At 38.2% G+C, this 27,989-nt stretch overlaps 1 protein-coding gene across 2 annotated transcripts in view; it reads left to right on the top strand.

Annotated features, from left to right (window-relative positions):
• Slit2 (slit guidance ligand 2) overlaps positions 1 to 27,989 on the top strand; it is a 338,183-nt gene that overhangs the window by 96,777 nt on the left and 213,417 nt on the right. The gene's annotated exons all lie outside the window — the stretch shown is intronic.

Consider the following 27,989-nt stretch of genomic DNA (forward strand, 5'->3'; position numbering starts at 1 on the left):
ATGTTATTAAAAATGGTATTTGACTCTGGAGGGCTTCTCTACCTTAGCTAGTTCTCAACTGATGGAGACTGAGACCTTTTGGATTTATAAATGCTTTAAGGCACAGTGAGTGACTAGACAGATATCTATTCTCCAGGCTATTTTGCTATTTCCCAGCTACATACCCCAAGTTATTTGCCATAATTGTTCCTGCCTGGGCTGCTTCTCTTTCATCAGGCCAGTGTTCGATGCCCCGTGCTCATTGTCCATTCTGGTTCATGGCAACCTCCTTCTTCTCCAGAGTCTTCTCCCTCCCTCTCTCCTCCTCATGGTCCCCATCTCTCTCAGCCAGTTAACCTAAGCTCCTCCTACTTCTCTTCTGCCCAGCTATAGGCTGTCAGCAATGTTATTGAATCAGTCAGAGAATACTGGCGAGCAAAGTCTACACTACATCCCTTGGTGTATATGAGACTTTGCTCCTTTGGGCTACAATTAGATCTTGGAGAACAGGAATCTAACGTTTGAATGAATACCACCAGACCAACCCCCAACAATGTGATTGGTCCTCCCTGTATCAGATGATGATATGTGTCCCTCCTGTCTCATAGAGCATCAGTCCTACAGATGGCACAGAGTTGCCTCAGTTATAATGTTTCCTAATTGTCCAGAAATAAAAGGGCTTGAAAATATTAGGTATAGCAATGTTTCTATCTTCTATGGATATATCTTATGTCTCTAATTCCAAAAGTACAAAACTGCTGATAATTATTAAGTTACCACAATACTACAGCACCAGATATTCTATTTGTATATTACAGTAATGTATATTTTTATTCTTGCATTCAATATTAATTGAAAATGTTTGTTTTTTTCCTGGTAGAGTCATTATCTAGTAACTTTTTATAATGCCAAACATATACATAAATGGTTATCAGGATATCAGCAATTGTCTACAGTATGTCTTGAACACAGAACTTCATTATGTTCATTTTGTTTTTGAGGTCTCATGCAGTCTGTTTCTGAAATGGGATCAGCATTGCTTGTCTGTGACATGCCATGTTGACATGACAGTATTTTAGAAAGTGCTAGTAGTGAGTGTGTCTGAACACCAGTCATGTCCTGTAGACGATAGTGCTGAGCTGTGCTTCTGATGGAGGAAACAAGAGTCATGTAAGATCATCAGTATCAGTGAAATTCCATAAACAATAAACAACATTTGTTTTGATGTTAACAGTTGTCCTCGAGGAGGAGGCTGACGATAGATTTTATTTTAGCTTTTTTTGGGGGGGGGGGTCAGCATTTGTTCGTGATTGGCATTTGTCAGTCATATGTCTGCATTCTGTTATTTTATTTCCTTTAATCATACAGTTTCAAATTCCTTCCACATAGGAAGAGATTGACACCACATCTGCTGCGTGTTGAATAGACTATCAGTTGGTGCTAGCAGAATGTCAAGTCTGCACACTCCTGTGTATGCAGTTTGTCTTTTGTACAGTCACTTTTTATCTTAACATTCTAATGATGGATTGAACCCTCTGCTATAGCAGTACTTAACACATCACTTATTGAACTTAAAGCCTTCAGTGCGGTGCAAGTTATCACATAGCACCGCTCATCACTTTGGAAGCTGTTACTCCTCATTGTGCAAGGCAACAGCCTCTTCTCACCTGCTATTTTTTTTTCTTAGTTTAACAGGCATAGTTCTTGCATTTCTTGCACTCAACTGGAAAAAAAAATGGGCAATGTTTTCATTGTGCTTTTAAAGGACAGAGATATGTTTTCAACACAATGTAAAAAGCAGGACAGTCAATTAACTTATGATACATGCCAGTCACCGAGTCTAGAGAATTTCAAAAATCAGACAAATAGGCCAGACTGAGCCAGCCTGCATACAACTTCTGGCTGTTGGAAAGAAACTGTGAACTTGGACTACTTCTCGGAGTATCTTCTATTTCCTAGAATCCTTTAAGAAAACTTTCAATCAAATGACAAATCCCTAGTAACAGAAAAATCACCTTGCTTCAATACCTTTATAAAACATACCTTGTATGATCTGGGGTGCTTTTGGATGTGGGAGAAGCACCGGATAAGTGCTGGGAGTAACTTCCATTTGGCTTTTGCTGCAGAGTAGAGCCTGGTTTTCAGTTACAAGAGCAACAGTGAGGTAAAGCATTCTCGACTGACTCATATTTGGGTTGCAGGTGCAGCAAATGTGGCCTAAGTTCTTCTGACAATGAATTTATTCATGTTACAGCTTAATAACATGAAAGTTACTGTTTCAGCTTTGTAGGAAAATTACTCTTATTTGACAGTATATAAAATTATATATAATTAAATTATATAGAATCTATAATAAATTATATATAATAAAAATTAAAGTGGAGTTAACTAAACATAGCTCAATTATTTTTTTCTGAACTAAAGAACTATTCTCCCAAAAGGCAGCCTTCACAAAGCATGTATGACAAAAGTATGAAGTTTAATTGTGTTGTGATTTTAGAAGGCTTCTTGCCTTTGACTGTATCCAAAATGAAGCTTTCTTAATTGCTTAACCACAAACACAGGAGCAAATGTAAATATAATGAAAAATGATCAGTTTAAAAAGAGTACTTTATAATAAATGGCCACATGCACTGGGAGTGTTTGCAGAAAATTCCCCAAGCCTACAGAGTTTTTCTAGCATTTGAACACGGCAAGCAAAGGTACAAGAACATTATGGATCCTTTGAATTCTGAATTTAGTTGTCGATAGGGGCCTTTAGGAGGCAGTTTATCTGTGTTGTATATCAGGGGTGGGGTGAGTGGGTGGGTGGATGTAGGTCTTTTGGTGTGACTTCTTTCAGATGAAGAAGTGACTAGGGAAAAGGGCTGTAGTCATCATCTGAAATGAGGAGACCAGCAGCAGACTTCTTTTCAGAAATTGAAATAGTTGTTCTCAAGGGTGGTGGTACTCAACTTTAGTATCTTCTGAGCTTCAGTCAGCAAGACTTTCATAGCACACTGGACACTCAAGAGCAGGAAGCTGGATAATATGAATTTTCATTGCAAAGCCGCTGGGAAGGGAAATGAGCGCTACAGGCACAGTGACTTAAATACTCTCTCAGCCAAGCTGAGACCTTGTAATGAATTTTTGCAGACACTTTCATATTAAATGCCAGGCAGACATTACTTTGTTATGCTTGTGTACTGCATAAAATATTTAATGCTAAATCAAAATGGAAAGGCAGTGGTTTCTTTTAACCTCTTTCTGGAAAAAAAAAACAATCAAATATTTATTAACTGTTTCCTATTGTCTGTTTCTTTGGAAGGTAATTTGTGGTCAGTGGAGCTCAGCAGGGCAGCCCCTTCCCCTCCAGATGGTTGTGACATTTGAGAAAACCTTGGAGGATTAAAGGCCCTCTAGTGAGCACTCAAGGCAAAGTCCTGACACAATCTGACAGTCCTAATCTGGGTCCTCAGCTGATTGGATGACCAAAGGCACAAAATTCTCATCCAACTGTGCAATCACTATGCACGTTCTGAAGGCCACTAAAGATATTCCAAAGATCTGTGACAGTTTTAAAAGAAAATATAGGAACTTTCTTTCCCATGGAGTGTTCTTGGAAAGACTTGTGGAAGCATTTTATACGGCTTTTTAAAAAGCTGCTAATATTCTTGCATGAGTAAGCACAGCGTGCTATAAATGTCTTTACTCTTTACTAAGTTGGATTTGCAAACAATCTAAATGGTTAAATAGTGGAAGACTCTATAGAAACTGATCTCCGTGCATAAAGCCTACCAAATCTAATTATGAAGCATCACCATCTGCTGAAATGTGGTAGCAGAATTAAAACTGTTACTTTCAAAACTTATAAGCAATGTTTTTTAAGTAAACTAGACCTACATGGTGTGTGTGCGTATGCACACATTGTATATGAGAATAAAAGGAGGGAGAGGGACAGAGAATTGGGAGAAAGGTTGGGAGAAAGATTACCATACACGTGTCCTTCCTTTGTTTTGTCTGCTATAGCTAAAATAAATAGCAAAACATTCACTAAATGTTTGATTTTTTTTTTTTTAATTAGCCAAGTTTGTATAAAGGGATTTATACAAATTTGGGTTGGCCCAAATTTTTATTTGACTACTGAAGCCACGAAAAATACCATAGAAACTGATGTGTCATCATTGACCTTATACATAGTTTAATTGTGAACGGAACTGCTTATGGCTGACTGAATTTTAATTTATACTGCTTCACACATCCTCTCCTCACAGGCAGGTGCCACTTCGCCCTTGGCCTGTAAATTGATCTGGATTCTAGAGATTCCTTTCAATGCACACCACTGAATGGGACACTTGGTGTCTTTGAGTATTTTCTAATTTTACTAGTGTATAATTAAAAGTCTAGTTTTATAAAACTTAATGTGAAAAATGTGGCTAATTATCATCCATATACTTATTTTTCATGTAAACCTATTTACCTATTTTTTGTTCATGTACGTCTAATAATAATATATGTACCAGAAAGTGTGGTTGCCAGAAATGGGTATAGCCCTGACTCATTTGACTCCTGTTTCGTTCTTTTACTAACAATTTAGCTTATGGTATGGTTTGGACATGATCCCTCAAAGTTTAATGCATTGGAAGCTTAACACTCTTGTATATTTGGTAATAGTATTTAAAGATAGTGTAGAATAATCAAGACCTGCCCAGTTTCAAGCCAGAAAAAAAATTCCATTGTGAAGGAAGAGGAAAGCTGGGCACAAAGTTCCACTCCTTACTAAGAACCTAGTTGCAATTGATAGCTGCTGGGGAAACAAATTAGTTTTTTTCTTAAAATGTCACTAGGTAGACCAACTACACTCTGGGGAAGTCACCATGCCCAGGAGTAGTAAGCCAACAGAAAGCAGACCACATGGATTTTTGTGTGTGTGTGTTTTTTATGGCATTTTTTTTTTTGTCTTACTGGTTTTTGTTTGTTTTGATTTTGGTTGTTTGTTTGGTGTTTTTGCTTTTGAGAGAGAAAGATCATAAACTGGCATAGGCTGGGAGGTATGAACGATGTGGAAGGAGTAGAAGCAGCTGAGAATATCCTGAAAAAGTATGCATGAAAAAACTTTAAAACTCTCTTTGAAAATAAAAAGAAGAAAGAAAAATCTTTTCCTAACCAATGAGGTTGTCTTTCATGGAAAAGATATGAAATAGAAGTTTTGGGTGAAAATACAATTGTAATCAAATTTGAACAGAAAAAAGAAGACTGTGTTTGTATGAAAGTTATTTTGAAGTGTGTGTGTGTGAGTGTGTGTGTGTGTGTGTGTGTGTGTGTGAGTGTGTGTGTGTGTGTGTATGCATGGTGTTGTTCCGTTTTTAAAAGGCGTGCTCCATAGGATGAGAAGCTTTCTATTTTCTGCACTTACAGAATCATTACTTTACCAGGGAGATTTCAAAAGGAACCACCAGTTCTTTTCATTATTGTAGGTAATATTTTACATGGATTTTCCTCTACTGGTAGGCAATAAGTAATCTGTTGATCTCACTACCAGATTATATTTTTTTATATCTCTGATGGATATCAAATGCAGAGGTTACCTGAACTATAAGAATAGTAGTTTGCTGCTGCTCAAAGGGTTATTAATGTGCATGGCAGGGGACTGTGATGTGGGTCTGTAGGTGGAGCTCAGAGAAAATGTTATGGAGCTGTTTTTTCTGTCCACCTGTGAGTGGCTTCTGAGGAATTAAAATCAGGTCACCAAACTTTGAAGGTAAAATGTACTTACGTGGTTAGCCGTGCCACTAGCCCAGTTTGCCACTCTTACTGCTATTATTAGGCCACCCAAGTTCATCTAATTTATAAATCTTTTGCATTTTTTTTGACTGACAAAAATTGAACAAGCACTGTAAGAAATATCACTGAAATTTATTGGTTAAAAAGAGCTGTTTATAAAATTTTTAGCTAGAAAACAAGTAGATGATTACAGAATTCTACAGCTCTCTTTTCATTTTCTATTGTTGGATACGCATTTTATTTAGGAATACCATTCCATAGCTTGAAATCATTAGAACATTAGAATAAAAAGGACTGGAGCAAAAGCCAGCATGAGAGGGTTCAAAGTTGGGCTGTAGTCACTTGTGTGTGCTGAACAGATAATCCCCTGAAAGGCCGGATGGGATTGCCTTTGACTGCTGCTTCTTCCCCAGGCCAAATATCACAGTGTGTTGTATAAATTCAGCATAATCAATATTATCTTTTAGCAAGTTTCCATTTTATAACAGAGACAGGAGCACAAGTTGAGGTTACCAGTGGCAGATCAGATTGGTTATAAATCAACACTCAGTAAGATGTGGTCTAATGTGTTCCTTTCATGCTAAGGAATGGCAGCTAAGGAGGGGGAGAGTTCATTTTGAAAATTGTGTCTCGTGTGCTGACACCACTAAAGGACACTGGTGGAAGGATTGAGGTTTCTCTGCACCTGTTTCTAAGCTATTTCTATTTACTCCAGCTCAATTTTAAGCTATCCGTTATTACTTTCAGAAATGGAGGCACACACTCTCTGAGTACTTCTACAGTTCCCCCTTTAATGGAGCTCTGCCAGTGTCAACCATTGTTTCAGTGGCAGGTGGCTGCTCAACTGTGTTAGGTTGCCTGGAAACGCTCCTTCAGCGCAAAGCCCTCCAGCCATTCTCCATCCCTCCCAGGCCGGTGCTTAAACACTCAGGGAATCCCACCACTGGTGGTTCCTTTTGAAATCTCCCTGGTAAAATAATGATTCTGTAAGTGCAGAAAATAGAAAGTTTCCCATTCTATGGAGCACGCCTTTTAAAAATGGAACAACACCACAAATACGCACACACACAGACACACCACACACACAATTCAAAATAACTTTCATTTAAAAAATAAAAACTGAAATCAAAACATGTTCCTTCCTTAATGAGCCTGGTATATAATTTTCTTAAATTGTAATTGTAATAGGTGTTAGCCATTACTTGGAAGTCTCTTAAATTAGCATTACCACAGTTTCTCAACCTGGAGGTTGGATGATGTTAAGTCTGTTTCATACTTCTATTGCTGCATTATTGGGAGAAGTAAATTAGCAACTTTGACCTGACTATTTCATGCTCTTTTTAAACATTGAAAAAGCACTATCATTACACAAGAGAATAATCCATTACTTAACTTCTTTTTTTTTGGTTTAATATGCTTATGGCAGTTGTGAGTGCCCTTCAGAAACCAAACTTGTCTATATGGTAGTACTTGGTTTTGATGTGGAGTTATTTTTCTCCTTCAAAATGTATCTCATTTTAACAATAAGTTAGAGAGTGAAATATGTGAGATATCTTTGTCTTTTAAGCAATGTTAGATTGGAATATTATATCATTGTGTAAAAGTTAACTATATACTAATTACTAGTTTCAAAAGGATTGCTCAAAAACTTTATTAGCAAGCAGTTTAATTTTTATTTTATTATATGCAGTTGAAAATTACTGAGTTGTGATATAAATTATAAACAACAAACAAAACATGACAGGTGTTCTTTCTAAGGTTTGAGAGTTTCACTATCACTAAATGTGGCTTTCTCAAACTTAAAATGACTTAGGTCTCATAGCAGTTTATTTCCACTCAATGTTTGTTTCCTATTCTGACTGTCAGAAATGGATGCATGCACCATTTCCGCCAGCTCTTTGATGGAAGATTACAAACGTTTTCTTCACTACATACTACAGTTTATTTATAAAATAGTGTAAAGTTACTTCATCTGAGTCCCTAACTCACTATGCATCAAGTTATTCCCACTAATGTTGGGCTTCTCTTGATGTACAGATGCTCTTTAAGAATTTCCACGGGGACTGTTTTTATGTATATAAACTATAAGCTTACTGACTTGTATTCAGTGTGTTGTTTCTAGGGTAGAAGTGTAATTGTTCAAGACAGTGAGGAATATCCTTCAGAATCCCCTTGCTTCTCTACCCAACCATTCCTTAGATCACAGGATTAGCACATTAATTGCAGCTAAAAATGTTTCACTAATCTGGATGTCTAATAAAAAAATGAGATATTTCAAAGCAGAAGCCACCATTGCACACTTAACTGTGCATCTATTATAACTTTGATACGAAGTAATTAGAGACATAGGCTGTAAATTCTGTAATAAACAAATCTGATGTTCTCTATGAGGTCAGACTCATTCCAGATTTCTTCTGGAATTAAATTTGTAGGGCAAGTGGAATGTCAAAAGAGGATTACAATGGTTATTTTGCTGCAGTTATCAAGAAAAGGATAAAAGAGAAAGAGAAGCCCCTACAAGCACTTCTGTGAGGCAGTCTCTTCAGAGTCCTTATGTGTTTCAGCCCACTTAGTCCCAGGAGCATCCCTCTGACCCACTTTGTTCTTCTCATACAAACTTAGGAACTTCTCCTTATGAAGATAAGCTAATTTTAGATTTTTCCCAGTAATTTCTTAACTCCTGAAGATAAATTTTCCCTTGGACTTCTATCTTCCTAACTTCTGAAAAAGTCCTTACAGCTAACGGATTATGAAGTAATTGCCTTAAGGATGAGTATGCTTGGAGTTCCAGGAATTTGCATTGATTGTGTCAACACTGCACCAAAGATATACCATGGGTCCACTGTGAGAAAAAGGACAAGAGATAGAGAATAATTAAAGTTTCTGAAAATTTTCTGAGAACTTTGGCAAAAAGATGTTGAATTCTTAACTGAAATAGACAGATTTTGGCAAGTACAGTGCTACGGTGACCAGGAAATACCAGATCTTTGTAATTTTTCTGACCTAAGTCTAGATCTAAGTGGTTTCTAATTCAGATAAGATATCATCTGTACCCATCAAAATCAAGACAACACAGATACCACAGCGCTCTGTAGTGATTGTGCAGAAAGGGGTTAGTACATATGGGAGCACAGATGTCCATAGAAGAAGCCACATATGATTGGGATGTCAGAGACATGTCTATCAGGGAGTAGAATGAGGAAGAGTTGAACAAAATACAGATGAGTGGTAAATGAATCTACAGGACCAAGTACAGAATGTGTTCTGTTAAATGGACACACTGTTTCTTATTTGGTCCTGGAGCACAGAGATGCAAATGTGTTGCCATTCTACTTTGATAAATAGAACTTCTCAATGCACATAGCAACTATGGATGAGAAAGAGTAGGTTAGGATATTGAAATGATAGTATTTGAGGCAATCCTGGTGATCAGGTAAAAAGAGAGAAGTGAGACTCAGATTGTGAGAATATGACTTTCCTCACAATATGTTTTAGGTTCCAGAAAAACAGGGGTCAGAGAGAGAGAGAGAGAGAGAGAGAGAGAGAGAGAGAGAGAGAGAGAGAGAGAGAGAGAGAGAGAGGGAGAATATGAATCAGACTGGGACTAGAAAATCTAAATTAAGAAATCTTCAATAAGTGTGATTTACTATTAGTTTTTGAATGTTCCACGGTAAGTAGTTCACTTGCAGGGATGGGATTAATGGCTTGTACCACCACACTTGGCATAGGTCCCTGAGCTATCTAGTTTCAGGTTCTTGGTAAACTAAGGAGTGTCTGGGGCTGGGTTCCATCTAGTGGAGTGGGTCTTAAGAGAAATCAGGATAGTGGTTGGTTGTTCCTACAAGCTTTATGAACTGGTACCTTTTACAACTGCTACCCATCAAAATCAAGACAATACAGACATCACAATCCTCTGTGATATTTTTCTTCTCATTTTTTTTTCTTCTTCTAATGGATGAATGCTTTGGGTGAGACAATGGAAAATACGTTGGTTCTAAGTATTCGTTGTGCCCTAGGTTAACAGACCTCGAGGAGTGCAAGCTGGGAAATGGATTGATTATTAGGTTAGCTATGGCTGTAAAGAATGAGACTATGAAACAAATGGGTCTTCACCCAAATGGAAGTACATGTCAGAAATGGAAGACTGAGGTAGTATGTGAGAAGAGAGAGTGTTCACTGGGTGGTATGATGCACAATTAGTGCAGCGCTTACCTAGGAAAATGAGGCATGCTCTCTTCCAGCTGTGACCACAGGACAGGGCCACTCCTCCTGTGTTCAGTTAAGTCAGCTTCTACTGCCTGTCTTTCCTCTCTCCATTCCTTTCGGTTCTCCTTCTTCAATACATTTCAATAAACGCTCACTGAGTTGCGACTATGTACTCACGTTCAATTGTGTCCTCATCACTAGTAACTTGAATATAAGATCTATTTTGCTACATGTCTGGGAAATTTGCGTGTCTGATAGTGAGAGATACAACATTTGACTACTCAGCTACATCTTTTCCTTAGTTTGCTTTATCTCTCCCACATGCTGGAGGTCTTCAAGGACTCAGTATGTGAACATAAGCCTTCTTTTATTTAGATTTTTTTTTAAAAAAAAGAAAACATGGGACAGGAAATAGGGGAAGAAAATAAAATAAAGAAAATGAGGATCCCTATATGTCTTAGCACATTCTGTACAAATACAACTTGAGTAAAAATAAGTACTAAGCCTGGTGTGGTGGTGCACAACTTTAGTCCCAGCACTCAGGCAGATCTTTGTGGGTTCGAGGCCAGCCTGGACTACAAGGGGAGTCCAGGACAGCCAGGGCTATTACACAGAGAAACCCTGTCTTGAAAAACCTGTATTTTGAATAACAGGTCTTTCTCCTCAATGTGAGGTTATCACTGTGATGACATATTATATTACAAATTGTACTGTGCTTAACAGAAATTCTCCCTGTTTTGTAAATCCTTAAGGACAAGGACCATTACTGAATTTTTATTATGCCGTTGACATGTAGCCTCAAAGACGATCTATTGTCATGAAATGAAGCTTTTAGTACCAAGAATGGGTTACATCTAATTGAATCATTGGCCAAAGGGATCAGATAGGAACTATAAGTGAACCCAGGGTGATGCCAAGAATGCAGGTTGCTCTGCACAAACTGACAGCAAAGTTCTACTGTTGAAGACAAGACCTACACAACTCACTGAATGTAGACTCCCGCCGGTGTCTACATAGAACCCTCACTCCTTCTTTCTAGAGTCTTCCTTAGAGGAATGCACTCTGCCGGGTAGCAGAGGAGAGCCATAAACATCAAGCCAGCCACAAACACATTGATCTATGATGGAATCCTGCCTGCAGATATGTTAGTTCAGTGGTGTCACAACGATTGTAGGAATGACCGCCCACTATCTGATATCACATAAGGCCCACTTCACTAGATGGAGCACAGCCTTGCCACTGTTTAGGTGACCAAGAACCTAAGACTAGATAGCCCAGGGTCCTATGCTAGGTGTGGTGGTTCAAGCCATTAATCCCTGCATGTGGGAAGGAGAGGTGGGCAGATCTCTGAGCTCAAGTCCAGCCTAGTCTATCTAGTAAGTCCCAGGATAGCCAAGGCTCTGTAAAGAGAACCTATCTCAAACAGGACAAAAGAAACAAACAAACATGGAGCAATAGAATGATTCCTAATGACATTCTGCAATACTCACAGATAAGTGCCTTGCTCAGCCATCATCAGGGAAGCTTCCTTCTGCAGGATATGGGAATTTTATATAGATATCCACAGCCAGACATTGTGCAGATAGTGAGAGACCTTGGAACACTTGCCTCTACGTGGAATGTCTTCATCAAAACTTTCCTCGCAGGGGTCAGGGAAAACTTGAAGAAGAGGAAGCAGAAAGAACACAAGGGCCAGATCGGATGGGTAACACCAAGAAGCAAGGCCCTCTAATCTACATGATCTAAACCAAAACTCAATATGAGCTCAAACAGATTGAGATAGCATGAACAAGGCCTGCATGGGTCTGCATCAGCTCTATGGCTGGCAGTTTAGTGTTTTCATGGGATTCTGAGTATGTGAACAAGAGCATGTCCTGAGAATATTAAGCCTTCAAGAAGTCCATAAGGATGCTAGCTTCTGGGGAGTTTGTGGGGCTCTGAGTCCTTTTATAGCACTCTGAAAATTTGCTCAGAAACAGCTTGTTTTTCATGCTCTAAAATTTTCTATCAGATTTTTAAATTGTCTTTAATGCATTATTTTGATATTTTAAAAATGTGACTTCATAAATATATACTTAAAAAAGCATATATCCTCTTAAAATGAAACTTTTATAATCAAAAGTATCTAAGTTCATAAATAGTTTTTCTCCTGACATTTAATCCTCAAACATTTCTTCCTCACTTTTTATGAATTAATATATTTTAATTGAACCTATTTGTTATAGAGCTTGAGAACTTACTGTTGTTTTCATAAAATTTCCTTTATATAACTTGTTTCCTAAAGGGAAATATATTTGAAAGAGTAACTAAAAATGTGTAAAATTTATTATTAAAAAACTTTCAAATAAAAAATGTCATATACCAAAATTAACCAGACCCAAGGTTTATGTGACTGAATCAACTTCTGTACAGTTAGGATTAGCATTTGGAACAGAAGCTGTGAAATTTCACATTAAAATTAACACTTTCAGTTATTATCATGTCTATTAATTTCTTTGGGATTCTGTCTGTTGGCTAGGGTCCCCTTCCAGCCCTGAAATTATAAAAGCATTTGTAACTCAGTCAAACCTGGTAACAAAGGCAAACGCAGAAAGACATAATCTAGGACCATAGTCTACTTGGTGTGTAGCTTAAAATACACATTTTTAAATGCCTAATATAGAACAAGGTGCATAAAAAAGTAAATAGAGGAAACACATAAATATAGGGAAGACATTTGAAATATATGACTTTTTCTTAGTTTGAAATGTGTTTGATCTTTATCATATACAACAGAACATTTTAAAAAAATATATACGTGTTTATCAGAGTGCCATTTTTGTTAGCAAAGTAGAATAAAATATATTCCATTAGTTTGCAGATATTATTTAGGTTACAGTGGATTTTCTGCCCTTAACCCCGTAATTGTTTCTGCAGACCCAAAGGATATGTTCGAGAGAATTTACATCCACATTTTCTCAATTTTCTTTCTGACCTTAGGTTTTGCTTCTCTCCCACGGTAATACGTGGAAGTTAGGACACCTGTTTTTCATTGTAACTTCAGTTTGGGTTAAATTTTATGACATAGCAATGTGTCCCTTAATCAGAATTTTCTGCCACTCTGAAGTAAGTTAATGATAACAATAATATTAAAAAAAAATCAAACCTATCCAAACAATAACAAAAATTAAACCAAAAGAAAGAAATTCTATAATCAATGGAATTAATCCCAGAAAGAATTTCTCCCACAGCCTTCCAAAAGGAAGCACTCTAGTAATGGACTCAGCCCCCTGTGTATAAGTTAGAGCTTGGGAGCTTGGTTCATGAAGAAGGGAATCAATTCTTTCTATGAGAATGTAAAGGAGAACATTCACATGTGAAAGTCGAAATTTAAAGTCTAAGTAGCATCTATTTTTTCTACGACAATTGTAAAAGAGCATATTCCCAGTGCGTGGTGTCCTTGGTGAACTGGAAGTGCTTTCCTCTTCAAAAAGGTGACGGAGAATCATGGGCAGCAGAGGAAAATCTGCTTGTGTTCGGGAAATTGGAAAAAGTATTTTTGAAGTCGTGTTTCCCCATTTCTATTTTAAGTCAGCAAAGGGGAAAGTTATTTCCTTGTGTATGTGTCAAAAAATATCAGATCAGAAGGGCCGTCTACAATTGATTTTTCTACTTGAAAGGGACAAGGGAAGGAAGGTTGGTCTTTGCTCTGGTCCATCAGGGTATTATGCCTGTCAGCTTGTGTGCAAATGATTTATTTTGAAAAGCCGACTTTACACTTAGAGAAATTCTGGGATGGGGCACCAGTGCCCCTTGGAGTGTCTGCAAAGAACCTTACATCCGGAAACCAGCATCCGGCATTCAACAGACCTGTTTATATTCAAGCAAAGGTGTTAATATTCAATAGCAGTTCAAATAGTTACACTACAAAGAGTAGCCACAATTGGGTAGCTTGGGAAATTAGCCACTGATCTTACTGTAATGAGAAAAGAAAGCTAAGTTGCCCATTTTAACATTTTTTTTTCTGGTACAGAAATAATTAAAAATACTGAAATCTGAGTGAGTTGTATCACCTAAATTGCAGGAGGTAGTCATCTTGCAAGTTTGTTTTCTAATTCCCACTTTCAATGCAGACGTTTCTGCTTAACATCTTAACGGCCATTCTTGTATAATTGTATATAAATATCTTTGTGTAAGATGCTATTCTGCTCTGGCAATGCTTCAAAGGACAATTTGATTTTCTCTTACATTGCCTATATAAATTAGCCAGTGCAAGCATCTGCTTTCTCTAAAAAGTCAGGCAGTGCCTGAGATCCAGAAACAAATTATATATTTGATAACCCCAAATGCCCATAACTTTCTCCCATTCATTCATTCATTTAATGGGGATCGCAACCCCTTCCTCCTCTCCTCCCAGTCCCACCCTCATCCCACTTTGCTGAATTTCCAGCCTCTCCTTCTTCTCAAAACTGGCTAGGCCACTATGGGATACCAACCCACCCTGGCATCCCAGGCAGCATGACTAAATGTTTGACAAGGCAGCCCGGCTAGGGAAAAGGGATCCAAAGGCAGGCAACAGAGTCAGAGACATCCTGTATTCCCATTGTTAGGGAACCTACATGTTGACCAGGCTGCTCATCTGCTACATATGTGTAGGCAGTCTAACTCCAGCCATGCATACTCTTTGCTTGGGGCTTCAGCCTCTGTGCACCTCCATATGGGCCCAGGTTAGTTTTCTCTGTAGGTCTTCTTATGAAGTCCTTAACCCCTCCAGCTCCCTCTACCCTTCCTCCCACTCTTCCACTCTTGGTGTTTGTATAAGAATTCTACAGAAAGTTTGGCCATTCAGAGACACTGTAGCTTCTCTGGGATGCCTCAAGAACATGAGCTTTTTCACGTTTTTTTTTGTTGTTGTTGTTTTTGTTTTTGTTTTTGGTTTTTTTTTTTTTTTTTTTTTTTTTTTTTTTTTTTTTTTTTTTGATACTTTACTGTTTGGAGTTTTACTTTCAGAATGGTCACCTCAAGTTCCCAATATGGTAGCTACATTTTACTGTACTCATTTGTGTTCTAGGCAGGAAAATTAGGAGTGTGGAATGGGCCAAAGTCTGCCTGCTAATGCTATCCTTTATCCCTCCTTATTCCCCTTCCAGGAAAGCAAAACCCTCTTCAGAGCCCACTCCTGCCAATCTTGGCTAACATTTCATTGGTGAGCAGTGCCATGGCTGCCCTGACCTGAAAGATGATAAGTCGAAGGAGTGGTTGTGAGCATAAAACAGTGATGGAGCAGTGCCCAGTACACTGCCTTTTACTCTGCTCCATCATCCATGTTGGATATTTTCCCACTTATTTCCCTTATGCCCACATCTTGTGTGAAGGCCATCTATTTTTATCTACCTTACAACAAGCTTCTGGTAAAGGATTATATTTTCCTCAGTCATTTTAGCCTTCATAATAAAAGTCAAGGTAATTGTATTTTGCTATAGGCAGTTGTGTCTTAATTTTAAGGTAAGAGATAATATTCAGTAGTCTCCAAGAGGGTAGGATAAGAAGTAATGTTACCTAATTTTTTGATAAATCTATTCATGTATTTTACTTGGCATTCAAGGAGTTTGCTGACTTAAGGCTGCCTAGGACCAGATACTGAAATGCTAGCATTATAGTTACAGTTACATTCTTTGTGTTATCAACTGTTTTCATTGTCTCTCTAGGGTAGAAACTGTTTCCTTTTCTCTACATCCCCTCAATGCATCCTATTCATCTCCTTTACTTTTATTTTATATCCTTCTGCTCTGATCCATTCTGAAACAGTTTCAACACACTATGTAAATCATAGGCATCTACATCTCTTTTTTCCTAAGAATATATCAACTGTTTCTGCTGTGAATATGATTAGCTTTGTCGGGCACATTTTGTTGTTTCAAGAGTCCCTGCAGATTATGGACTGCCCATTTCTAGATCATATGACTATGCTGTGTGTCAGATTCACCGGAGCCAGATAGGATATTGGAGGAAAACATTAAGAAGGAAAGGGAGTAGCTGCTTAGAGATCCTCCTGTCACTACTGTCTACATGACGTCATTCACGGGTAGTCAGTAGACCTTTGCAGAGGTGAATGGAGAGCTGGGTAGGACAGGAACTGAGGCAGAAAAAAAAAAAAGAGCCTTATAAGTTATTTTAATGTTTCATGAGATCTTTATATCATGTAACACTGATAGATATATGGGTGTGTGTGAATAATATTTAAAATGTAAGAGATTATGGTCTGAAATCACATTCCCAAATAGATGATCATTCCTTTAGCACAACTCCTGCTACTTGCCTTCTCTATCCTGAGGTGTGAGTTACATGATGTTTCAATTTTAGAGAAAGTAATTGAGCTGTCTTTATACTTAATACAGACAGAAAATAGGTGAGACAAAGCTCACAAGTAAAAATATCCAGGGACCCTTTTCTTCTTTTAAAGCTTCTTGTAAAATGATACTGTACTATAGTCAACTCTAAAATATAGAAACAAGAAGTTTAAGAAAATGAAATAAATTATTTACCACCACACAGTTTAAACCAAAGATAGACATGCAGACATTTTTTTTTTTTTTTTTTAGAGACAGGGTCTCTGTGTGTAATAGTCCTGGCTGTCCTGTAACTCTCTTTGTAGACCAGGCTGTCCTCCAACTCACTCACAGAGATCCACTTGTCTCTGCCTCCCAAGTGGTGCACCACCACACCTGCCTATGTTTGATTCTTTTATTGGTTTCCTGGTAAACTGTCTAAGTCTGAAAATATAACTACAAATGAAATTAATCAAGACATGTACACAATATGTATCTCCTATCCTGCAGACTGATTCAAAACAGTTCTGAGGTGAAACATTTTATTTATTTCTTCTAAGCATCTTCCATTTGTCTCAGCTACACACTGTGTTAAAGGATTTTGAAAGTTGTGCCATCATAACCCCTACCTCAGCCACCAATGATTTGAGGTGAGGTGTGGGTGGAGTCTGAGCTTGCTTGCATCATTTTCACCATAAAGTTTTGCTGTTATCTCACCAGAAAGTAGGTGTACTCTGGCAAAAGAAACTTTCTAAACTGAGTACCTTGACTCCATTCTTACAGAGTTAATAGGATCTCTTTTCTAATTTCAGTTTGCCTTCACTAGAAAAGAATGTCCAATGTCGTCTTTCCTTTCACTTGAAGATAAGTTTGCAAAGGAGGATAGATAAACTGCTTCCTCCTTTCAGCTTTATCTATCTGGAAATAATTGATAGCTGTCTAGAATAAGAGTTCTTACCAGAAATATTTTGTATTTACACACTATTTGTTGTTGTTGTTTTGAAAATATATATATATATATATTTTTTTTTTTTGGTTTTTCGAGACAGGGTTTCTCTGTGCCCTTGACTCCCTTTGTAGACCACGCTGGCTTTGAACTCACAGTGATCCACCTGCCTCTGTCTCCCGAGTGCTAGGATTAAAGGCGTGCGCCATCACTGCCCAGCTTGAAAATAATTCTTGAAGCTGACTCAGATAAAACTTCTCAAGAACCTCCTGGAAAGAGAAATTCATGAATACAACATTGATGTCTTTTTTCAAAAAAGGAATTGAAAATAATTATGTGCTTATATAGTAAACCATAACAGGCTTTATGTATTGTGGTGCCTAAAATAGACACCACTAGGACAAGTTAATTGAGGGGTTTTACTGAAAAAAAAAAAAATCCAGTCGAACAAAAATCATCTTCAACATATGATTTCAACACCTACTCTATCTATTTTCTAAATCTTACAAAGATCTAAAAAGGATTTTTAAAACTTTATTTATTATGTATACATAATGCATGCATATTCCACCTGCATATATGTCTGCACACCAGAAGAGGGCACCAGATCTCATAGATGGCTGTGAGCCACCATGTGGTTGCTGGGAATTAAACTCAGGACCTCTGGAAGAACATCCAGTGCTCTTAACCTCTGAGCCATCTCTCCATCCCCTAAAGAGGATGATTTTTACTAAATCATCATTATAATTTAATTCTATGGATAAATTGTTTTTTTTTTTTAAACAAAGCATGGTCATAATAAATTTGACAGAGAATTTGAAATATGAGAAATTGAGGTAGCATTTACTTTTGGCTTGATATAATATAAGGAAGTGTTTTCTATTCTGACATGATATACTTTCTCTCTTGTAAGGAGGCTGACGTTTGCACATCATACGTTAAGACATTAAGAGACACTGTTGTATGATACTCTTCGATAACCAAAGTACATCCTCAATGATAACTACAGAAAGGAATTTTGCTAAGTTAGGGATTTCAGCCACTTCTAGTTTGGACTGGCTTCCTTGGGAGCAATCCAGATGCAGATCATGAACTCCCCCATCATCTTGAAGTTCATAATTCATGTCAGGACTGCTTCTTTTCTGAATGAGGATTCTGCAATCTCTTTTTAATATTTCTTTTCCACAGAGGCCCTGGGAGTAGAACAATATTCTCACTTCCTCATGATGGGAGAGGAGATGTTTTGGTTCTGCGGGCTTTGTCTTCATCGGTTTCTTGGTGTCTAATGTTCTTGTCCGTCAATGTCTCAACATTGTTGATGTTGATTCCATCACCTGTCATGTTTAAGTCCTCATGGCTTATATGCAGTCAACCAAATGATGGCCTGTATTTAAAATATAGCTGCAGTGGTTACCTAGTTCCAGGACTGCCCATTCACTTACGAATTGTCCAAAGCTATTTTATTTCTACTGTGGCTGCAAATAAGGCCATACAGTCTTTGAAGTGTACAATTAGGGACATTTTCCTGACCTCCTTACTTTTAAGAGTGCTTGTGTTGCCCACTCTTTCTCTGTTCTTCCTTCTGACATGTTCCAAGTACACCCAGACAATTGAGTCTTCTGTATGGAACATCAGGCCAGAAGAGATCAGGGAAGTGTGTCAGGCCATTGTTACGATCTCACTGTTTTTGTTGTTTGTTTGTTTAATCATAGTTAATATGAAAAGGAGTCAAGGACATAGCCCTATTTCAGCCCCCTTCCATCACATATTGTCTCTAAAATCTATGATTCCAAGTCTTGGCTGTTGACTAATAGATTTTGGTCTCTTTCAGTGGCCTTGTGTCATGTGTCCTAGATAAAACTTCTCATATTCCCTCCGTGGAATGCTTTTCCCTACACAAATGTTTCTTGGAGTTTTTTTTTTTCTCTAGGCTGGAAACAGCATACCATCTAAGATTTTCCTAGAAATTAAAATGTGCGACTATCCTTAACAACAATGTCATGGGAAGGGGCCAGGCAAAGTAGCTATCATCTAGGGTCCCAGTGATGAGAATATCTGCCAGAAGCCAAGACCCTGTGCCTTAAATCAAATCCAGCACCAAAGGGAGATGCGCTAGCCTGGTGCCTGCATTCTAGCATTAGCTAGCTCTCTTGATGTGTAAACAGGAGCTCTGAAAATGTATGGTCCCTCCCACATTTTTCCTTATAGCTTTTAAACACACACACACACACACACACACACACACACACACACACATCCTTGCACAAACTTGTATTTCACACATATTCACACATATTCATAAACAAATTTAAAGGTGTGTGCATTTTTGTGCCAAAAGAACAAATCATCTTTTCCCTAACACTTTTGGGTAAGCATGTGGAGGAATGATATCTCTCCTTAAAATCACAGAGGTGACACGGGGGAAGCTCTGCCATGCCCTCCTTGTCTTTTTCAGCAATTGATATAGAATCCAGTAGATGCACTGCTTCCTTGGAATATGTGCTCACATGTCTGTAGCGGCTTCTGCAGACTCCTTTCAGATCCATTCATAGAATGTTTAGTTACCAACTATCATGATGGTCACCTGCGTCTGTAAAACTCCATGGGATTACACTGATAACTATCACTGCATAGAATCCAAAAGTGTAAGAAAACGGGTCCTAGGATGCTTTTCATAGGGGGAGAGAGAGAGAGAGAGAGAGAGAGAGAGAGAGAGAGAGAGAGAGAGAGAGAGAGAGAGAGAGAGGGCCTCCTGTGTGCATATTGTTCTTACCAGGGTTTTTAAATTTGGTGACTCTACATTTACTTATTTTTAGTTGTAGTCATGAATTAAAAGGAACTAGTCAAGCATGTTTTTTTAAGGCTTTATAAAATATGCCTGACTATTCTTAGGGATTAATCAAGGGCTATTCTGCAGACTCCAATGTCAGCAGAGAGAGTGTCGTTGCTTCATCATGGTTCACGTCACTCTGCTCTCTACAGAGGACCAGAGGCTCTCTCTTGTTCTTTGGCTACTTCTAGAACTAAAAGAACTAATATTCACCTGGTTCTTTCTACATGTGCCACGTAAAAAAGCAAAAACAAAGACAAAATAAAAAACAAAGACACCCTAACATTTACCTGGCTTTTTCTATGTGCGCCAAGGCCAGATTGTATGTAAGTTGCTAACTGTTCTAGAGTCAGGGATGTATTTCACTTCCTACCACAGATGAAAAGACACTGAGTTACACAAGCATTGGCCTGACAGCAAATGGTACCTAAAGGTAGATATGGCTACAGACCTCAGCTTTTCTGCTTTCAGAACTGGGATCTCTTCAGCCATTATTATTAGATATTAATTTTGGGAAAATAAACCAAAGAGAAATATAAAGCATGTTTAATAAAACAGCCCATTGGGGCTTTAAAGATGTTCCAATTTCAATGTTGTATTTTAGCAGTTATTTAACTTCAAAGATTACTATTTTTCTTCTTGGAAATGAAATTTCCTAATTTCATTCTTTGCCTGTGCCCTGACACATTCGGATACTCATACTAAGAAAGGCAAATATTGTCTATTTTTATGACTGTCATCCAAGTTTTACAAGTGATTTCAACATATACAGATAAAACAAACCAAAGAAAAAGGAATGTTTAAACCTGCATGTACTTCTAGTATTATGACACCCAAAATGAAGGCATGCACTTTTACAGAGGCTTGTAATTCTTAAAGATGGTTTTGCCTTAAATGTTTTTACAACTAGGTAAAGATCATATGCCACAGGCATAAGGAAAGAGAAACTGACTTGAAAGGGTCTGGCAGCTATGAGAGTGTATTTAGACATGATGTTCCTCTTGCCTGCCGAATTCTTTGTGAGTAATAAATACTAAATGCTAAATGCCATTGCATTTATAGGTGATATAGCATTTCTGATCACAGATTACTTCATTTACTTCCTCATCTGTCTTTGACTCTCATTTTCCCTTTGGGTTGTGAGTGAATTTACTATTGAAATTACTTGAGCATATTTCTGAGAGATAGAGCCCAATGTTTTTTTTGTTGGAAGAAAAACATCAGCCCCTATTGTTTTCTCACTTTGTTTATAACTGTATTGTTGACTTGTAATAAATCAGTTTCACCACACTTCAGCTTATAAAAAAAAATCTCTTATTTGTCTGTCAGAAAGGGTTGTCATGCCACAGTCCCACAAATTGAGTGCTTTCACAACAGATAACAGAGTCCTGATGGCTAGAAGTCTGAGTTGATTTGGTGGTACAGTTGCTTCTCTCTAAGGGCTGTGAAGGATATATCCCTGTCTTTCTACTTAGCTAGTTAAGACTGTATAACCTTGTTTCTCTTGCGCAATCTCCCCTCTGTGTAAATTTTTGTCCAAGTCTAGCACATCATAAAGACTACACTAACACTTATATTGGAATAGGGTCACTCTTCTGTCCTCACCGTACCTAATCATTTTTATAACAATCCTTTTCTAAAGCAGGGACACTTTCTGAGGTACGTGGCTATGGCTCATAAACAAATCAAAATTCTGATGGTCCTGGGGCTTAATTCAATACATAACAGTGTACAGACAAAGAAGTACTTTCTTTGGGGGGAAATAGAAGTGCCCAAAATAGCTTTTCTGGAAAGGTGACAAGGGAAGAGAGATTCTGAGCAGAAGCATCCTGCCTATAGATGCTTGATAAACCGTGCGTTTGCAAAGGGTTCTCAAAGCTCTCCTTTGAAAAATGCTCAGTCCATTCACAAGTCACAGATGAATGTTAAACTTTGTGCCTCTTCATAATATTTCTAACCAATGTTGGAGATACTTAATTATAACTGTGCATTCAAAGAAACTACAGCAAAGATGGAAAGTGAGGGATAGAGACATGTGTTATGGGCAGCTGCATTTGTGAAGAGGAACATTTCCTAATTACTTAATGATGGCAGAAAATGTTCTTTTAGTGTCACATCTCTATGAATTTGATCATTTGGTCATAATGGTCATTTCCGTATTCTGTGAGATTCAAACGGCATGTTGTTGGTCACTGTTCTCCTGTTGGCCACCTGTCCAATAAATTGACTCTTTGCTATTTGATTTTTTTTCTTTTTTCTTTTTCTTTTTCTTCTCTTTTTTTTCTTTTCTTTCTTTTCTTTCTTTCTTTTTTTTTTTTTTTTTTTTTCTTTTTTATTTTTTTGAAACAGGGTTTCTCTGTGAACAGCACTGGCTATCCTGGACTTGCTTTATAAAGCAGGCTTGCCTCAAACTCAGAGAGCTACTAGTCTCTGCAGGGATTAAAGGTGTGACCTACCACAATAGACTCTCCTACCATTTCTGTCGCTTCCTTCCTGTTTTACCTTCCATCTCCCCCTTTCCTCTTCTGTTTCCATTTGTATCTATGGTATCCATACGTTTGAGTGAATGTTTCAATGGATTTTGTTTGCACGTGTGTGTGCTTGTGTTCATGTGCATGTGCAAGCCTGGGGTTGATGGTGGGAAGCCCCTTACTGCTTTTCCCACCTTATTCACTGAGGCAAGATATCTCAATCAAAATCAGCTGCCTGACATGAGGAGGCTGTTCTCACCAGCCAGTCCTTCATCTCTGCCTCAGAGACAGGATTACAAGACAGCCACCAGGCCTACATGGCATTTCCGTGGTGTCTGAAACTCAGAGTGCCAGGCCGATGACTGCATTGTGAGGGCTTAAAATGAGTCACCTCCCATGTCCTTTTCTTTTATTCTGTCTGAGTTGTAATGTCAAAATGATGCTGAAGACTTCTTCCAAAGCATTTTCCTATTTTTGCTATGGGTTGGATCTTGTCTGGGCCCTAATGGCTCATCTGTTGATCACATCTTCACCAGCCCATGGTGGTACCGAGAGGTACTAGACACTTCCGGACTTGGAGCTTACTGGAAGGAGGTTCACCCATTCGTGTATTCCTGTGAAGGAACTCTTAGGATAGAGACCCTTCCTGTTGTTTCTTTTTGCCTTGTAGTCACCAGGAGTTAAAGGAGTATGCTTTGACATGTATTCCTGCCATGATGTGCTAGGTTGCCACCTGCTGAGTGCTTCTTTGAGGCAATGGAAGTGTTTACTGCTTTGGATATTAGATTGGAAATACTTCAATGAACATGTAACATGAGTGCTATTTTCCTCGGTCAGCCAGAGGCACACTCTGCTTAGAGTCAAATCCCTCCATTTTGTCACTAATTATGTGTTGTTGCCCCACCATGCGGTACGTTGCCTTTTGGAGCTTGTGTGCCCTCTCACTCTACTGTGAGCACACTGAAACTTGTATTAACGTCTTTATTTCAGGTGGATTTAAGTTCAAGTGGGTAGGCTGTCTTTTTAGAAGACTGTACTGATTAGTGGGTAGTCTGACTATAGAGAGCACTGGCAAATAAACATCATGTTAGGCCATTGAAATCATATTCACACTAAATACTCTTTCCTATTTTATGAATGAGGTAACATGGAATTCTGGCAGGCTGTTAGTAGTTACCTTGACTGCTTCTATTACTTTTAATAGCACAGCAAAGAGTCCTTCTGTAAACATTTATTTTCTATAAAATGAATTTCATTAACTTTGTTTTAAAGCACAATGTTACAATGTTATTTGATATAATTTTTATTTATTTTAAATTTTGACTTTTTATCTATTTTAAGTCTTCATACATTTCCCCCCTTCTCTCTCTCTCTCTCTCTCTCTCTCTCTCTCTCTCTCTCTCTCTCTCTCTCTCTCTCTCACACACACACACACACATTCAGCTTTTAAATCAAATTGTAGTTTTAGCATATGATCTCATATTAAAGCTCCACTCTCAGATTTTATTTGTTGCTGGTTTTCTTACTCACTAAATTTGGATGGAACTGTGCTTGCCAGAGAACAGCATGAATCCAAAACAGTGTCAGGTAGGAACCAGAATAGATACAAATAAAATCACTGCAAGTGATTTGCAAACAAACTGGCATGTGCTATCTAGACACATTAGTGAGTGACTGAGTGGTTAGCCATAAGAGCCATAGCTGAGAGTTCTGGAACTCCAGATTGTCACTCTCAGACTTAAATGTCTTGCAGGAGTGGTACCCTTGAGCCAGAGTGGGTACAGAGATTAGCAAAAAACTTGTTTGCCGTTTGAAGCATCTCAGTTTGAATGCCAGTGTAACTCTGATGGTAGGCTTATAAAATTGTTCATTTGACTCAAGTAAATGATGAGGAGATTTTATTAAGCCTGGATGCCCAGAGCATGTGGGTGTGGCCTTCTAGTGATGCCCATTGTTGTACTGAAATAGGAGGATCCATTTGAATTTATCAACTAAGTAATCTGAGTTTAGAAAAGGCAGAAGGAATCGTTTATACTTAAAATCTTATTTAGTTTACGACTACCTAATTTACCTGTGATCCTTTATTTTGAAAAACTGAGGGAGCTTAGAAAAAATCAGTGTGACAAAGGGGGCTCTGTAAAGAAACATTCACTTGTTATCCTCTCATGGTGGAGAAAAGAGAGTATATTCTCCACCAGAGGAGAAGATCAAGGAAGTCTGCGCACTACAGAGGGGTTTTTCTTGGTGCAGAATCTATGGTTGCAGTTTACAGCTAGTGATGCCTCAGTATAGCCCTTTTTGTTGCATTGGAATAAGTTCGAGGAGTCGGCCCTCCGAAACCATAACCATAGCTAAGGGTTGGAGTGAGGACGTAGTTGTTAGATTCCTGATTGTCAGACAGGTAGGAAGCCACAGATATATTGTAATGATGACAAGCTTTCAGCAGGTTCCTGACTCTCTGGAACTGAAACAAAATCATATAGGCCCCTCTGGTTTCTTCTCTAGTTAGTATGGCCTCTCTGTCCGCAGACAGCTTCAAGAAATTCAAGGCTGCACCCAGACATGTGCACCCAAGATTGAAAACCTATCAGTCTTCCTGTCTGTGTTCAAACTGACCAATCATAAGTTAGAGAAAGAAGAACCCCCTCAAAGACCCTTAGAACTCACAGCCCTTGAAGAGAGACCCAGTGTTACTCACTGAGTGCTCACTCTGCATTGCAGACAATATTTCTCTGAGTGCCTATCTGCCTTGTATGTCTTTTTTGTCTCTGTTTACCTTTAATACAAAACATTTTATCCAGGTGAAAGGAAGGGAGATGGGGGGGGTGGGACAGGCAGGCAGGCAGACAGACAGACAGACAGACACAGAGTGTCAGAAAGAGACAGAGACAGAGAAAAAAGAAAGGAAGAAAAAAAAATGACCAGATAGCTTTTTGATATCCCTTGAAGTTTTTAATTTTATCTAAAATAGGATTATAATGGCTTTACAAGGCAGTTTAGCTGATTCTTGTCAAGCTAAGTATCTTCCTTCATAAAATCTAGATATCATTTCCCTTGCTAGTTCATTAGAAAGAGAAAAATGTGTGAACACACGCACAGACACACACACACACATACACACATACACACACAGACACACAAACAGACACACACACACACACACACACACACACACACATTTCCAATCACTGATTCTCTAAGCAGCCTTATTCATTGCTGTCAAAACTGAAAGGGAACTAACATACCCAGTGGAAACAATTCAACAAAAATGTCATGGCCTGACATAGAGGAACCTTAGAGGGTGTTGTTAAGTGAAACAAACCAGCCTAAAGAAGCTCTGTTATGTCTGATTTTAAGGATGTCCTTCCAGTAAGCAACTTAAGTGATTTGGGGCCTTGGAATAGGGGATAAAGATAAAATCACAGAACACAGAGGACTGCTTGAATTTTGTATTAAGCAATAAACCTGCAACATAACAGTTTCTCTAAAATGAGTAAGCTTGAGTTGGCTGATCAGTCTTATGAAGTTTGGTGTAAGGTGTTTGTTTCCAGTAACTATCATTAACACTAGAAAAATAACCAAGACAATGACTTCAGAAGTTAGCCCTTAGATTATATAAAAGAGAAACCTTGTGAGAAAGAAACAATCAAAGGCTGTCTGTCATTATCCAGACATACAGTCTAAAGGGATTCTATATTACATTGCTTTGAAGGAGCTGCCCCAAAGGAATTACAGATTTCCAGACAGAAGAGGAAAAATATTGAATTAAATTGAGGGCAGGAGTTCTAGAATTTGAAGTGTAAAATAGCACAGATGCTACCATGTAAAGGGAACTGCAGAAAGCTTATTCAAGCCTATGACTCTCTCTCTCTCTCTCTCTCTCTCTCTCTCTCTCTCTCTCTCTCTCTCTCTCTCTCTTCTGTCTCTCTCTCTCTCTCTCTCTATGTATGTATGTAACTGAGGAAAGTATACCAGACCAGGCAATGAACCACTGGAAAGGCCCAGACATACCGAGAGATCACACAGGGTAGAGAGGGACACTGATTACTATGGTTCCTGGGTTGAGCCCTCTGAATGGTGTTATTCCAACTCTAGGGGCAGCTTAGCAGACTTCATTCATAGATGCTGCTGGCCTTGCCCTCAAAAAAATTGTAAACATAGTTGCCGTAATCATCAAGTTAGGAGCAAATGACTGCTGTGTCTCACAATATTGCCTTAGAATGTATAGTAGGAAAACACGAAAAATCCCGAGACACTATTGTACAAATTATGTTACATGTATTAAAAATGACCAAATATGTAAAAAACAAAAAAGCTAGGAAAATTGTGGCAGATAAGAAGGAATTTAAATGTGAAATATCTGCCCAGATTATTCTTTATAGAGGAACAGATATGAGAATGGTCGGGAACTCTAAATACATTCAGGCTACATGATATATAAATACATAAGATGCAGAAGAAGAAAGCTTGAAGAGCCCGATGTGAGAAAAGTACACCATTATAGCAAAAATGTACACTGAATAAATAGCACAGGAAAACATAGTGACAAAAGTGGAAAAATATTACATAATGGAAAAATACTGAAAAGAAGTAAAACCAAGTATCATTGTACTATGAGGCAATCTCATATTGTATAACAAATGTAGTTGGCATGCCAAAGATAAGGGGAGTGGATTAAAAAGATGTCTTAAAAACTGACAGGTTTCTCCAAATTTTTATTCAAAAGAACAAAGTGCTCAAAAAGGATTAATCAGATGAGCTGGGAGGAGAGACACACATTGAGGCATGCCCAGATGCACAAGGAGACACATTTTTATAAGTAGACAAAGGAAACGAAGGCACACCACAGGGTAAGGAATAGCACATCACTTCTCTGAACGTACTCAAGCAGCTGGGAGTGAAATCCAGGAAACTGTTAAGATAGACTTCATGAATGACGTCTGCTGTATTTTACAAACTGTAACACTGAGTTTTCATTTTCATTCAGTTTTGTTTCGTTTTCTTTTTTGGAGACAGGATCTCACGGCAGAACATTGAAGGCCCTGGAATTTACTATGGGGCCCTGAAAAGCCTAGGCTGGTCTAGAAATGTAGATAATGCTCCCTCAGCCACTAATGTGCTAGAATTACGGTTCCAAGTCACCACTGCAAGCTAGGCAAAATAATGTCTGATTTCTCCTTACATCTTTTTTGATGCACCAGCTATTTAGAAACATGCCATGTACTCTTTAGGGTATCCTTCCCTTACTAAAAATCCCATTATTCACACAGTTGATAACATGGATAATCTGTATTGATTTCAAATATTGAATAGTTTAATCACTTTTCACACACACACACACACACACACACACACACACACACACACACACACTAAACAGCACCAACACCTATGTGATCAAATATATTCTGTGAAGAACTCTACATTTTTAGAAAAGGAATGATGTTATTCATGAGAGTTTTCTAGAAAATCGAATAGAATCATTT

The sequence above is a fragment of the Acomys russatus genome, chromosome 22 (genome assembly GCF_903995435.1).
Source record: "Acomys russatus chromosome 22, mAcoRus1.1, whole genome shotgun sequence".
Classification (NCBI taxonomy): domain Eukaryota; kingdom Metazoa; phylum Chordata; class Mammalia; order Rodentia; family Muridae; genus Acomys; species Acomys russatus.